Source organism: Solanum verrucosum, unplaced genomic scaffold (assembly GCF_900185275.1).
Source record: "Solanum verrucosum unplaced genomic scaffold, falcon-dt-bn FXZP01000977.1, whole genome shotgun sequence".
In the NCBI taxonomy this organism is placed as follows: domain Eukaryota; kingdom Viridiplantae; phylum Streptophyta; class Magnoliopsida; order Solanales; family Solanaceae; genus Solanum; species Solanum verrucosum.
Window position 1 is genome coordinate 1 of NW_026019718.1, and position 15,750 is coordinate 15,750.

The 15,750-nt window shown below is 37.4% G+C and overlaps 2 pseudogenes; one reads left to right on the forward strand and one right to left on the reverse strand.

The window, feature by feature from the left end:
• Window positions 1–4,728: 4,728 nt before the first annotated feature.
• On the reverse strand, window positions 4,729–7,533 carry LOC125840313 (proline-rich extensin-like protein EPR1; annotated as a pseudogene).
• A 2,727-nt stretch (window positions 7,534–10,260) lies between these two features.
• On the forward strand, window positions 10,261–11,185 carry LOC125840210 (trihelix transcription factor ASR3-like; annotated as a pseudogene).
• The last annotated feature ends 4,565 nt before the right edge of the window (window positions 11,186–15,750 follow it).

The window sequence follows — 15,750 nt, forward strand, 5'->3', positions numbered from 1 at the left end:
AGGGTAGCTCATCTGGTACAGGTGGCAGACAGCGCCAAAACAGGTTGTATGCTCTTCAGGCTCGTCAAGATCAGGAAGATTCTCCTGATGTAGTCGCTGGTACGTTATGAATCTTTGATCTTGATGTTTATGCATTGTTAGATCTAGGGGTTACTTTGTCTTTTGTAACTCCTTACATAGCAGTCCAATTCAATGTTAGCCCAGAAACTCTTTTAGAACCATTCTCAGTCTCTACTCCTGTCGGTGACCCAGTTATAGCTAGACGGGTATACAGAAATTGCCCTGTCACAGTCTCTCAGAAGTCACCTCAGCTGATCTTGTAGAGTTCGAAATGCTAGACTTCGATATCATTCTAGGAATGGATTGGTTACATTCATGTTATGCCTCAGTCGATTGTAGAACTAGGATTGTTCATTTTCAGTTTCCAGACGAACCAATCTTAGAATGGAAGGGTAGTAGCTTAGCGCCTATAGGTCAATTCATTTCTTACCTTAAGGCCATAAAGATTATCTCTAAGGGTTATCTCTTTCATCTAGTTTGGTTTAAGGATTCTAGCTCCAAAACTCCAACTCTTAAGTCAGTTCTAGTGGTTAATGAGTTTCCAGAAGTGTTTCCAGATGATCTTCCCGGAGTTCCTCCCGAAAGGGAAATCGACTTTGGAATTGATCTCCTTCTAGATACCCAGCCTATCTCTATTCCTCCTTACAAAATGGCTCCAGTTGAGCTTAAGGAATTGAAGGAGCAGTTGAAAGACCTTTTAGATAAGGGCTTCATCAGACCTAGTATTTCACCATGGGGTGCACCAGTGTTGTTCGTGAAGAAGAAAGATGGTTCTCTCAGAATGTGCATTGACTATAGGCAATTGAACAAAGTCACAATCAAGAATAAGTATCCCATCCCCAAGATTGATGACTTGTTCGATCAACTTCAGGGTGCTAGTCATTTCTCAAAGATAGACCTCAGATCAGGTTATCATCAGCTTAGAGTCAGAGATAGTGACATTCCGAAGACAGCCTTCAAAACTTGGTATGGTCATTACGAATTTGTAGTTATGTCATTTGGACTAACCAATTCTTCTGTAGCTTTCATGGATTTGATGAACAGTGTAACAAGCAGTACTTAGACTTGTTCGTTATCATCTTTATTGGTGATATCCTCATTTACTCTAGGAATGATGAAGAACATGCGAGTCATTTGAGAGTTGTTCTGCAAACTCTCAAAGATTGCCAGTTATTTGCAAAATTTAACAAGTGTGAGTTTTGGTTACAATCAATTGCTTTCCTTGGGCATATTGTGTCTAGTGAAGGAATTCTAGTAGATTCCTAGAAGATAAAAGTACTGAAACAATGGCCCAGACCTACCTCTGCTACAAATAATAGAAGTTTCTTAGGTCTAACGGGCTATTACAAACGGTTCTTGGAAATATTTTCATCCATAGCCTTACCATTGACTAGGTTGACTCAGAAGATGGTCAAGTTTCGATGTTCAGATGATTGTGAGAAAAGCTTCACAGAACTGAAAACTAAATTGACTACAACTCTTGTCTTGACTCTACCAGAGGGTTCAGATGGTTATGTGATCTATTGTAATGCATCCAGGGTTGGCCTAGGTTATGTATTGATGCAGCGAGGTAAGGTTATAGCTTATGCTTCCAAACCGCTTAAGGTGCATGAGAAGAATTATCTGACTCATGACCTCGAGCTTGCAGTAGTGGTGTTTGCACTCAAGATTTGGAGACACTACTTGTATGGTGTTCATGTACATGTGTTCACAGACCATAAGAGCCTCCAATATGTATTCACCCAGAAAGAGTTGAATCTTTTCCAGAGAAGGTGGCTTGAGTTCCTAAAACATTATGATATGAGCATGCATTACCATCCAGGTAGGGAAAATGTAGTAGTAGATGCTCTTAGCAGATTATCCATGGGTAGTGTAGCAAATGTTGAGGAAGAAAGAAGAGAGCTAGCAAAGGATGTTCACAGACTTGCTGGCCTAGGAGTTAGTCTTATGAGCATATCAGATGGTGGTGTAACGGTTCAGAATGGGGCAGAATCTTCTTTGGTAGTAGAGGTTAAGGAAAAGAAAGACAGTGATCCAATCTTGCTTGAACTTAAGGGTGTAGTCCACAATCAAAGAGTGGAGGTTTTCTCCTAAGGCGGAGATGGTGTGCTTCACTGCCAGGGTCGATTATGTGTTCCTAATGTGGGTGAGTTGAGACAACATATCATTGCAGAGGCCCATAACTCTAGATAGTCTATCCATCCAGGCGCCACTAAGATGTACCGCGATCTGCGGGAAGTCTATTGGTGGAATGGTGTGAAAAGAGATATAACAGACTTTGTGGCTAAGTGGCTCAATTGCCAGCAAGTCAATGTAGAACATCATAAACTAGGAGGCATGAATCAACAGATTGACATTCCTACTTGGAAGTGTGAAGTGATCAGAATGGACCTCATCACAGGTTTACCTCGTACTCGCATATAGCATGACTCCATTTGGGTGATTGTTGATAGGGTTACTAAGTCTTTTCGATTTTTGGCATTCAAGACTACAGATTCAGTGGAGGATTACGCCAAGCTTTACATTAATAATATTGTGAGGTTGCATGGGGTTCCTTTGTCTATCATCTCAGATAGAGGTCCTCAGTTTACCTCTCATTTTTGGAAGTCATTTCAGAAGGGTCTTGGTGCTCAAGTTAACCTTATCACAACATTTTATCCACAGACGGATAGTCAGGCAGAGCGTACCATTCAGACCTTAGAGGACATGTTGAGAGCTTGTGTGATCGACTTCAAGGGTATTTGGGATGATCACCTTCCTCTTATTCAGTTCGCCTACAACAATAGTGTCCATTCCAACATTCAGATGGCCCCTTATGAGGCATTGTATGGGCGTAGATGTAGATCTCCAGTTGGTTGGTTTAAAGTAGGTGAAGCAGCCTTGATAGGACCAGATTCAGTCCTTGATTCTATAGAGAAAGTGCAACTCATTAGAGATAGACTTAAGACTGCCCAGAGTTGCCAGAAGTCTTATGCAGTTATGAGAAGAAGGGAATTAGAGTTCCAAGTTAATGATTGGTTTTTCCTAAAAGTGTCACCTATGAAGGAGGTGATGAGATTTAGAAAGAAAGGGAAGCTAAGTCTGAGATATGTAGGCCCTTATCGGATCTTGAAAAGGATTGGTAAAGTGGTTTATAAGTTAGAGCTGCCAGCAGATTTAGTAGCAGTGCATCTAGTCTTTCACATTTCACTTTTGAAGAAGTGTGTGGGTGATCCAGCATCCGTAGTGCCATTAGAGACTGTGGCTATAAAAGATAGTCTTTCCTTTGAGGATATACCAGTTGAGATTCTTGATCGTCAAGTTAGAAGGTTGAGAAACAAAGAAGTCGCTTCAGTCAAGATTTGGTGAAGGAGTCCGTCCGTAGAGGGAGCCACTTGAGAAGTAGAAGCGGCCATGAAAGCCATCCTCACCTCTTTCCTTCTGATTTCACTCCAACTTGAGGTAATAGTTCCTTTTCAGTTTTGCAGTCATTCATGCGTAAATTCAGTCTTAGAATCATGTTCCTTCAGTTTCTACTTGCCTTTTCAGCGTATTTGCATGTTCTTAGAACTCAGTTCAGTCAGAAATTCAGTTCGCAGTGTTTAGTAGTAGGGATTGCAGCCTTTCCCTCTATTTCATCTAGTTTAGTCTTCATTCGAGGATGAATGTTCTAAAGGGAGAGATAATGTAACACCCCGTATCCTAGAAATACCAAAATGCAGATTTTGAGAAGTTGCAGGTGCAAGCCACAGTTGGCATCCACGGACCGAAGGTCAGACCACGGCCCGTCCTGGAGGTCTGTGGTTCACAACTGCAACCACTCCCCAAACCCAGCTCAGAAAATCGCCTAGTCTCGGCTCACGGACAAATCCACGATCCGTAGGTCAGATCACGGTTCGTGGTCTATGTCCGTGGATCGAGGGCCCCTTTACATAGCCTCTGATGCAAATGACGGTCGACTAGCATAGACTGTCATTCGATGTACGGTCCATAGGTCTGACCGTAGGTAAGGGTCAGCAGCCAGTTCGATGAAATTGTGATTTGGGTCAACTTCAAATGGTGATAACTCCTAGAAGAAAATGAATTATGTGTCCCATGACCTATGATATGATAGATAATTGAATCCTCTTTCCAACGCCGCGAAATTTGCTAAAATCTGACCTTCGAGTAAAAAGTCATGCTCGTTTTAGTGAAGCCCTGTCGGGCACACTCGACCTACGACCTCAATCTACGGTACCTACGGCCCGTAGGTCCCGTCGGTCGATCACTCCGATAGCAGTTAAGTCAGGGGTTTTTTGGTCTTTTCCTATTTCGTTGGACCCCTAAGCTACGTTATTTAGACCTTAAATTATGAGGTTTTAGTCAGTTTAAGCCTAGAAACATAACTAGAACTTACCTAAGTCAAATCATTAATCAAAACTTAGAAAATTAGAGCGTAAGAGTAGAATAGAATTCAAGATCCGCTTCACTTTATTTGATAGATAATTTCAATTTTGTACAATTTATGAGTAGATAATAAGTGGATATTATAATATCATCCATCATTCAACCCATTTTTATTCACATAAAATACCGACGAGTCGAATATTTTATCCATTCGCATCCAACCCATTGTCAACTCATTCATATGCGATTGAATTCCTTTGTTAGCCAGCACAAGTCACGCCACATGGATAACACCATAGTTACTCATGGAGAAGTTGAAAATGTTGGTTTAGAAAGTTTTGGATTTTTTGTCTTTATCACACTTGGAATCTCAGGATTTGAAACAACTGGTAATTCAGGCTTTGTAAAAGTTGGGATCTCAGGCTTTGGGGTAGTTGGTAGCTCACGCTTTGGAACACTTGGTATTTCAGGCATAGAGACACTAAAAGTCTCGTGTTCTAGGGTTGTTGTAATCTTAGGCTTTGAGGAATTAGATGTCTCTGGTTTTGAGAAACTAATAGTCTCAAAATTTGGAGAACTTGGGATCTCAGACTTAGACGAACTTGGTGTCTCAGACTTTGGGGAATTCGGTGTCTCGGGCTATTTGGGAACTAGGAGTTTCAGGTTTTGGAAAACTCAGGGTCTCAAAACTTAGGGTCTTGGGCTTTGAGAACTTAGGGTATCATGCTTTGGGAAAGTAGGTGTATTGGGGTTTGGGGAACTTGGGGTCTCAGGCCTTGGGAAATTTGGAGTTTCGATCTTTGGGGTTCTAGGTCTTTGGAGAACTTGGAGTCTCAGGCTTAGGGGAACTAGGAGTCTTGAAATTTTTGCGAACTTGGTGTCTCAGGATTTGAAAAGCTAGGAATCTCAGGCTTAAAAGAGCTAGGGGTCTCGAGCTTTGAGAAACTTGGAGTCTCGGATTTTGAGGAACTTGGGATCTCGGGCTTTGAGAAAGTAGGAGTCTCGGGCGTTGAGAAACTTGGAGTATGGGGATTTGGAGAACTTAGGGTCTCAGGTTTTAAAAAAGTAGGAGCCTCGAGCTTTAGAGAACTTGGAGTCTCAGGTTATAAGAAATTAGGAGTCTCAGGCTTAGAGGAATTTGGCGTCTCAGGTTTTGAGAAACTAGGAGTTTCAGGCTTTGAAAAACTAGGGGTCTCGGACTTTGGAGAACTTGGAGTCTTAGGATTTGGAGAACTTGGGGTCTCAGGTTTTGAAAAACTAAGGGTCTCAGGTTTTGGGGAACTTGGAGTCTCAGGTTTTGAGAAACTAGGAGTCTCGGGCTTTGAGAAACTAGGGGTCTCGGGCTTTGCGAAACTTAGGGTCTTGGGCTTTGGAGAACTTAGAGTCTCAGGCTTTGAGAAACTAGGAGTCTTGGGTTTTGAGAAACTTGGTGTCTCGGGCGTTGCAGAAATTGGAGCCTCGGGCTTCGAGGAACTTGGGGTCTCAGGCTTTGAGAAACTTGGAGTCTCGGGCCTTGAGAAACTTGGGGTCTCAGGCTTTGAAAAGCTAGCAGTCTCGGGCTTTGAGAAGCTAGGAGTTTTGGGTTTTGAAAAGCTAAAGGTCACTGGCTTTGGGAAACTTGGGGCTTCAGGATTTGGAGAATTTTGGATTTCAGGCTTTGAGAAAGTAGGGGTCTCAGACTTTGGGGAATTCGGAGTCTCAGGCATTGAAAATGTTAGAGTCTCATGTTTTGAAAAACTTGGAGTCTCAGGTTTTAGGGAACTTGGCATCTTAGGCTTTGAAGAACTAGGAGTTTCAGACTTGGAGAAGCTAGGGATCTCACGCTTTGAGAAACTAGGGGTCTCAGGCTTTGAAGAACTTGGGGTCTCGAGCTTTGGAGAACTTGGGATTTTAGGCTTTTGGAAAGTTGAGGTCTCAGACTTTGGGGAACACGGAGTTTCAGGATTTGAGAAAGTTGGTGTCTCAGGGTGTAGAGAAACTAGGGGTTTCAGGCTTTGAAAAACTAGGGGCCTCGATCTTTGGAGAATTAGGAGTCTCGGGTTTTGAGAATGTTGGAGTCTTAGATTTTGAGAAACTAGGGGTCTTTGGCTTTGAAAAACTTGGGATCTCAGGCTTTGAGAAAGTAGGAATTTCAAGTTTTGAGAAAGTAGGGGTTTCGGGGTTTGGAGAAGTAGGAGTCTCAAGCTTTGAGAAACTAGGGGTCTCCGATTTTGAGAAAGTAGGCGTCTCGGTCTTTGAAAAAGTAGGAGTTTCAAGCTTTTGGGAACTAGGGGTCTCGGGCTTTGAGAAACTAGGGGTTTCGGGCATTGAGAAACTAAGGGTTTCGGGCTTTGAGAAAGTAGGAGTCTCAGGCACTGAGAAAGTAGGGCTCTTCGATTTTGAGAAAGTAGGGGACTCGGGCTTTGAGAAAGTAGGGGTCTCAGGATTTTGGGAACTAGGGGTCTCGGGCTTTAAGAACCTACGAGTTTCAAGCTTTGAAAAAGTAGAAGTCTCAGGATTTGAGAAAGTAGGAATTTTGAGCCTTGGGGAATTAGGGGTCTCGGGCTTTGAGAAACAAGGAGTCTCAGGTTTTGAGAAACTAGGGGTCACGGGCTTTGAAAAAATAGGGGTCTCAGGTTTTGAGAAACTAGGAATTTTGGGTTTTGAGAAACTAGGAGTTTCAGGTTTCGAGAAACTAGGAGTTTCAGGTTTCGAGAAACTAGGAGTTTCGGGCTTTGAGAAACTAGGTGTCTCAGGCTTTGAGAAACTAGGAGTTTCGGGTTTGGAGAAACTAGGAGTTTCGGTCTTTGAGAAACTAGGGTCTCAGGTTTCGAGAAACTAGAAGTCTTGGGCTTTGAGAAACTAGAGGTCTCAGATTTTGAGAAACTAGGAGTTTCGGGCTTTGAAAGACTGTGGGAATTGGAGAAACTTGGGGTAGCGGGCTTTGAAAGACCGGGGGAATTGGAGAAACTGGGGGGTAGTGGGCATTGAGAAACTAGGGGTAGTGGGCATTGAGAAACTAGGAGTTTGTAGAATGTGACATGCTGTTATAGTTGTAATCATGCGGTCATGTATAAAGTAGATAAATGCTAGCAATAAGAGGGAGGACAATTTGGAATGCTGAGCCATTTTTCTACAGATGCAAGAAGCTTAGAGTAACATGTGTTAAGAGCAAATGAAGTTTTGATATTCCAATAGTTTTTCATTTAGCTATATATAGATTTTTACAAGCATATAAAAAGGAGGATTTCAATATTTGATACGTTAGTTGACCTATTTATCTGCAAAATATTATAGTATCTAGAATTTGTCTTGTAATAGCAATATCATAGTATCTTGAATATCCCTAAATTAAAGGAATACTCAGATTTACTTGCTTATATGAGATTATTAAGGAATCAAACTTTTGATAAATAATTTACTAATCACCTTTAAATTGTTAATTACAATGTATTTTATGTCTTTTCTTTATTTGTTGTTTCTCTCTTTAAATCAAATCAACATAAAAAGTGGATATAAGAGAGACATCTGCAAATATTATAGTATCTAGAATTTGTCTTGTAATAACAATATCATAGTATCTTGAGTGTCCCTAAAATAAAGGAATACTCAGATTTACTAGCTTATATGAGATTATTAAGGAATCAAACTTTTGTTAAATATTTAATAATCACCTTTAAATTGTTAATTACAATGTATTTTATGTCCTTTCTTTATTTGTTGTTTGTCTCTTTAAATCAAATCAAAATAAAAAAGTTGATATAAGAGAGACACAATATATCTTAATCAAGTATAGTTTAACTTGACATGCATACCACTCTATCACGATAGTGATGACAATGTTGGTTCTTCCTCGTACAAAAAAAATCATTACACTTTTGTTAAATGTTTTTAAAATCAAAATATAAACTTCATCAGTCTTATTTTATAAGGCATTGGTTTGACTGAATATTGCATTTTAATGTTCACTTGATATAAGTACTTATATTACTAGATTCATGCATAATTCGATAAAGGTGAGGTCTAGGGAAATTCGGGGAAGGATTGGGTAAAATATATAAGTGTTGGTTAGTCGTTCTATTAGCTATGACGTTAAGGAACTTGTAGGCCTTTTCATAAATGAATTGGGGTGAGTAGAACTCGACGTTATCAAACTTGGCATGAATAGGTTGGTCTTGGATGTCAATTTTTGAAGGTGTGTTGAAAAATGGAGACTTTTTAGAGTATTTTTGCGTTTTTGTCCCATGCAAGCTTCCATAGTGGGTGACACACTACTTTTGTGATGTAATTAATTCCCGTTACAGCAAGAGGTCTCACTATAGCACTTCCACTATAGTGGGATTGAGCCATTTTAGCCGGATTGGTTGCAATTAATGGAGAAAATTCCCCAAAGTCGCTAATTATTTGGAAAGTACGTTTTGGGGAAGCACAAGGGCAACTTAATTAGGGCGAATTTCAGCCATTTTTCATCAAGAGCCTTTGTAAATGTAGTAATCCAATCTTCAACTTCATAGTTTGATTCCCTAGGCCATTGAGGTGCTATTAGGGACTCTAGGGAACACTTTGGTTTTGTTCCTATGTTGGGAAAATCTGAGTTACTAAGGATTTTGGGTTGTATAGACTTGGGTTAATTGTTAAATGTTTTTCTTGATTAATCTATTGTTATTCACTCAGTAGCTATGGAATTGGTAGTTTTCGGTGAATAATGGTGGAAAAGCCTTGGATTGGGTGAGAAGATCATAAGTTTGGCTTGGGGTTGAGATTAAGTTGTAATATGAATATAATTAGGCCATTGGAGATTGAATCTTGTACCTGTATTATTAATTGTAGACCAATAACAAGCTAGCTAGGATTTGTAACAAGGGAAATACACAGGTCCAATGGAGATTTCAAGGCTTGATTCAAGAAAGGTGATAGTTTATTGTTTCCAAGTTATGTAATGTATGCATGATAATTGTTTTTATTGTATTGTTTCTGCAATGCATGGTTAGGAAGATCAAATAAATGTAAGATGATGAAGGCGTTTAATTTACTTGTGTTTACAAGTGTTACCATAGTTCATTATGATTCTAATTTTGTGTTTTGTGACAATTGGTTGGCTTGGGTACCTCGCCAGCTACATATATTAAGTTGGCTGAGGTACCACGCCTAGTACATGTTACTACATGGTTGGATCAGGTACCAAACCTAGTTTGCCTTGGTACCACGCCTAGTACATGTTTGATTGTGCTCCTGTATGTTATTTACTTGAATTAACTACATATTGTTTTACTAATTATTTGTTAAATGAAATATACATTTTACTCGAATGCTATCACTTCTATTTATAGTAATTGAGTTAAATTCAAATCATTGTGTTCTCCATATCTAAGTGTATCCGATCCTTTCAAATTAATATCTATCTATATAAATCAGAGAAGAAAAAAGAAGAAAAGTCTGACACTCTTATTTGTAGGAAAAACATTAATTATATTTTGTAAGTTTAAAAATTGTTTGAATTAGAAAATTCTTAGTTGTTAGCACTAACTAATTAGGAATGAAACTAAATAAGGGTGAATTATTTACTAAATTAGATATTATCACTTTGAAATATATGTAGTTTATGGACCCGACCTCAGAATGTCAATTTTTAGTCAAAATATTCTTATTAGGAAACTAATTTATTGTGATTTAAAAGTTAATCGTATCCACGAAAAGATGTGATAAAAATAATAAAAATGTGTTTTCATACACAAAATATTATTATAAATACCCAAAGGCTAAGAACATTAGATGAATATTACCATTACAATTTAAACATTCTACCTCTCCTACTCAAAACTCTGTGATTATCATTCCTCTCCTCCATTAACTCACATGGCTTCAAAAAGTGACAACCTTAAGCAATTGATCCTAATTCCATCTACCGGCTCTGAAGACCATCAACCATCCATCAATGGCGTCAATGATGCCAACAAAGTGTCGAGGCTCCCTCGTTGGACCAAACAAGAAATTCTCGTTCTCATACAGGGAAAAAAAGTGGTTGAAGACCGGATCCATCAAGCCCGAACCGGAGGTATGGAATTGGGCTCAACACAGGTTGAAGCTAAGTGGGATTCAGTTTCATCCTACTGCAAAAGACAAGGGGTGAATCGTGGACCGATTCAATGCCAGAAGAGATGGAGTAATCTGGCTAGGGATTTTAAAAAGATTAAAGAGTGTGGAGTCTCAGATTAAAGAAGAAAAAGAGTCATTTTGGATGTGAGGAATGATTTTAAGAGAGAAAAAAAATTACCTGGATTTTTAATAGACAAGTGTTTAATATTCTTGATCATGGAAATGGCAATGAAGAAGGGTTAGATTTGGCTTCCGCGTCAGAAGTTTTGTTTGATAGTGGCAGAAGTGTTGTTGTAGGGGATGATGGGTTGTTTTCATATGTACCACAAATGAATGAGGATGTTATTCCTACTTTAACTTCAGAGGAGCCACATCAGCCACTCTCTCAAGTTTCTCCTACACAAGCAGGTGTAAGACAAACTACCACTCCAGGAGTTGATAAATGGAGAGGTCAAGAAGGAAGGAAACGAAAGCGAAACAACTCAAATGATGAAAAACAAGGAATGTCCAACATCATTTAGTAAAAGTGCTGGAAAGGAATGGCAAAATGGTGAGCTCCCAACTTGAAGCTCAGAATATGCATTCTGAACAAGATAGGCAGCAAAGAAAGGACCATGTTGATAACTTAGTAGTTGTGCTAAACAAGCTTGCAGGTGCTTTAGGAAGAATTGCAGATAAGTTATAGTGCCTAGTTCATTTAATTACAATGCAAAATATGTTTTTTAAGCTTTCAAAGGCTTAGTCTTGGCAAAAATCAACACATCACGACTATAAAACAAATAGATGTTTTTTCTTAATTCTTTTATACTCAAGTCTCTCTACGTTTTGTCACAATTTCTAGTCAAGCCAGGCTCCTATGTATATCTCACCACTTGGGCTTGCTTGCTCGGTTTGCAGAAACATTGTATACAATCATAAATCTCGCTTCTAATTATGATTTGTATTAGCATGAATTCCTTTAACCCTATGGCATCCAATATCAAAAGTTTTGTTGAAATGTGTTTCTCACTCATTTAGGTCATCAAGAAATTTTAAAAATTGAATATTTTAATTGTGGAAGAAATCATATTCAGTATAATTTTATGTTGTTTTTAAATATATTAAAAACTAAATCTTGCTTAAATTTGCTTTGTTGATGTGCATTACTCAACATGTTACTTGACTCACATTGAATATTTTCTAAACTAATTTTTAGGGCAAAAACTGAGATAATTTCAAAAAACACTAATGAGAATGATGCGTTTAAACATAGTGGGAAAGGGAAGCCATATCCTACCTTTAGGTAGAAACACACAATCCAAATCATGACTTGGAGCATTCCATTCTAAACAACCTCTGAACACTACCACACTATAAGAATGGAATCACAACATTAACATAGTTGTTTAGACACTAAAGTTACATATAATAGATACATACCTAAATTGGAGTAAGAATGTGAAATATGGGACCCGCACCAAAATATTCAAAACTCGACTCTGTCAAAAGGTCTAATTACCTCCCTAAACCTTTGTCCCAAAATGGAACACATTTTGGGGTTTGAAACGTAGCAAACAATAACATGCAACATAAAACATCATTAAAGCTAAAGACAAGAGGATAGGCATCCCTTTAGAGTTGAAAATACCTCGAACGGATTCTCTCATATGCTCCCCAAGTACTCTAATGCATAGCCCCACATTCCCCAATCACACCCACCTTGAATCACCAATTAGAGTCCCACAACTCTCATAATCAAATTACAAACTTTATGTGAGCTGATCGTGTCAAGTCTTAATACTATTGCAGGTGCAGCAAAAGCATCCACAATTTCGCGAAAGCACCTGGGGTAAGACAGAAGGACCGTGCTAAAGCAAACCTTGGCCACTAAAGTGAAAGTCTTAAGCAATGGCCTAAGATGGCCAGGCTTGCTAAACTGAAGCCTTGCAGCTAAAGTGATGCCGCTTAAGCGAGCAAGTCTGCTAAAGCGGATGCCACCTGGATGTCCTAGCCTGCTAAAGTGGAACCCTGGCTACTAATGCCATAGCAGGGCTACAAAAGTGGGGGCACCAACATCTGCACAAAATTTTTAGCTAAGCCCTGGGCTTCACTTAGGTGCTCGGATTGGTTCAAATCTCATGCATGCAAACAAGATATGCAACCCCATAAAATTCAATTGAGAAGTTAAAGCTTCAAACTAAGCTCGTCTTGACAAAAAATGGCTCCCACCCAAGCTCATTTTAAGCCAAAACTCATAAGGGGGCTCACAATTAGCCTGAAGCCTCCGGATCCACACGAAAGATCATTTAGACCAAACTTGATGTTTCAGAGCTAACGGAACCCTCATAGTTGCATTTTGAGGTCGCCTTTCTGAATTTTTGACCGAAGTCAGCGTTAAGCTTCAAAATCTTCAAAGCACATAAACTTGCACAAAAACAAAATGAACGACCAGTTGATTGAACTGTTAGTCTCAACATGTCATAAATCACTTGGGTTCATTATAGGAATGCTCTAAATGATGAAAATAAGATATTTACACCGAAATGGCATGGAGGATCATTACAGTTAATCAAGTTTCACTATCAAGAACAAAAAAGTCTAGTTTTTAAAGTTATGCTTGTCCATTCACAATAGTCATGTCCATTATTGTACAGTCTTCCTCTTATAAACGCTATAAAATGATAAATTAGTATAAGGAAGTATGGAAAAATGAACAACAACCACCCACACACATATATATATGTTTGTGTTCTCTTATGTTCAATGTTTCTTCCTTAAACGTGTCTAATTATGCTCTTGCTCAGTCCTTAAGCTCCCTAGGCCCGTTTAGTTGATTTGAGGATGAGGGTTGACTTACCTACTTGTGGATTTTAGTAGGTGTCATCATGACTTTATTTTCTGTCATGACATGGAAAAAACAAAGTTGAAAGTTTATTCATTTTATGAAAAACATTCAAGAAGATCATGAATTAACTACATATTGTTTTACTAATTATTTATTAAATGAAAACATATATTTTACTGTGATGCTATCATTTCCATTTATAGTAATTGTATTAAATTCAAATCATTTTGTGCTCCATATCTAAGTATATCCGATCCTTTCAAATAAATATCTATCTTATAAATCAAGAAGAAAAGTCCGACACTCTTATTTGTAGGAAAAAAAATATTTTGTAAATTTTTGAATAGTTTGAATTAGAAAATTATTAGTTGTAGCAGTAAGTACTTAGGAATGAAACTAAATAAGGGTGAAATATTTACTAAATTAGATGTTATCACTTTGAAATATATGTAGTTTATGGATCCGACCTCATAATGCCAATTTTTAGTGAAAATATTTTTATTAGGAAAATAATTTTGTGTGATTTAAAAGTTAACTAGGTAATTTGCCCGCGCTTCGCGCAGTCATAAATAATAATTGCATTGAACTTGCAAATAATCCTTTACTAATATCATACATTAAAAAAAAAATAGGAATCTTAAAAAAATATTAACAATATTCCAACATGAATTTGATTATTTGTCATTATCACATAACTCAAGAACCTCTAATGGATGAATTATTCAGGAAATAATAATCGTTGGTTCTTTAATCAATATAAAAGGAAAGTAAGAAGAAAATAAAAATATATATACAAAGACATTTCGTAAGAAAAGAACACATTAAAGTTGCATAGATTATACAATTGTGATATATGTCTGAGGAAAAAATTCAAAAATTTGTAACAGATTCAAAAAAGAAATTACGCCTGAACATGAAAGCAATTATAACTTTTGACTATCATAATGAATTTCTTCAATTGATAAGTGAAGAAACTTCATATCTATGTTAAATAGATAATATGTAAGCTTATATGTAGTACTTTTAATCATAGAATATCAAAACATGAATTCTTGGAATGAGTACAATAATTATTTTCTGCACAATGAATATACCTACTATATGTGTATATGTTCAATATAACTAGAGACAATAACTTTGCAGAAACATAAACAACAAAGTTTAAAACATGTACTCAAAAACAACAATTAACATCATAAGCATAAATTAATAACTGTAAAAAAATACCAGGATATGTAAAATTAGAATGAAATAGAAAGGAAAAAATCAAGTCCACTAAGTGCACAGTTTCCCCTTAAGAAAATTATTCCCCTCTAATACAGGAGGTTTAAAGAATTAGATCCTCTTAGGATGGAACGATTTTATTCACCAACGTATTGATACAAAAACAATGGTGTCAGTAAGCCACTCAACAGAGCAAAGTACATGAATATTTAATTGTGCAGAAGAAGAAGAAGATAAAGTTCAATTTTCATTGTTTTAAAATGAGAGGAAATCCCTCTATTTATAGACAACAAAGGGTAGTGTGAACAAATACTTATTGTGCCTTATCGAAAAGGTCACAACTCTTTGGAAATGTCACAACCCTTCGAAAGGTCACAACCTTTCATAAACGTTACAACCTTACATAAAAGTCACAACTCTTCATAAAAGTTGCAACTTTCATAAAATTCACAATTTTTCATAAAAGTCACAACTTTTCATGAAATGTGAAGGCTAGTTTTGGAAATAAATAAATTAAAAGGAAATTCTGGTTTGTGGTGGCGCCACGTAGGTGGGCCTAAGGTTCTCTGTTATATATATGATATATACTAGGTAAATTACCCGTGCTTCGCACGGGATTGTATTATTTTATTAAGCTTACATATGATCATTCTGTAATATTCATATTTTCAATACATTTATGAGTCATAGAGAGATTTTAAGTATAAAAAAGAAGTCTAAGAAAATCTCCATAGAAATAGTTGATCAGAAGTAATGAAATTTGCTAAATTCCAAAAAGTTATAACGAACAACATCAGACATTATAGAAGAGACTACCAAAAAGCCTCGAACAACAACACTCCCAAGTAAAGTGGAACATCACGTCCATACAAGAACATATTTAGCTAAACTCAAATGGAAGACCTTCAGCTCCTTTCTTATGAACCTCCATTAATCTGTTTTTATTGTAGTATGACACATCATGTATATTTTTTAAAATGGCCCTAAAATTGTTAGTATCCTAAATGTTTTTTCTCATTGTATCAGAATAGTCATTACTATTGCTCAGGTTTCATATCATCGGCCCCAACTAATTTGGAATTGAACCATAGTTATTGTTATGGTTATAGTATGCAATTACAAAGAATTAATGCAATTATCAACCAAGCAGTAGGTGGCATCTGAATGGAACTATTCACCTAGATATTCTAAACCAAAATTTT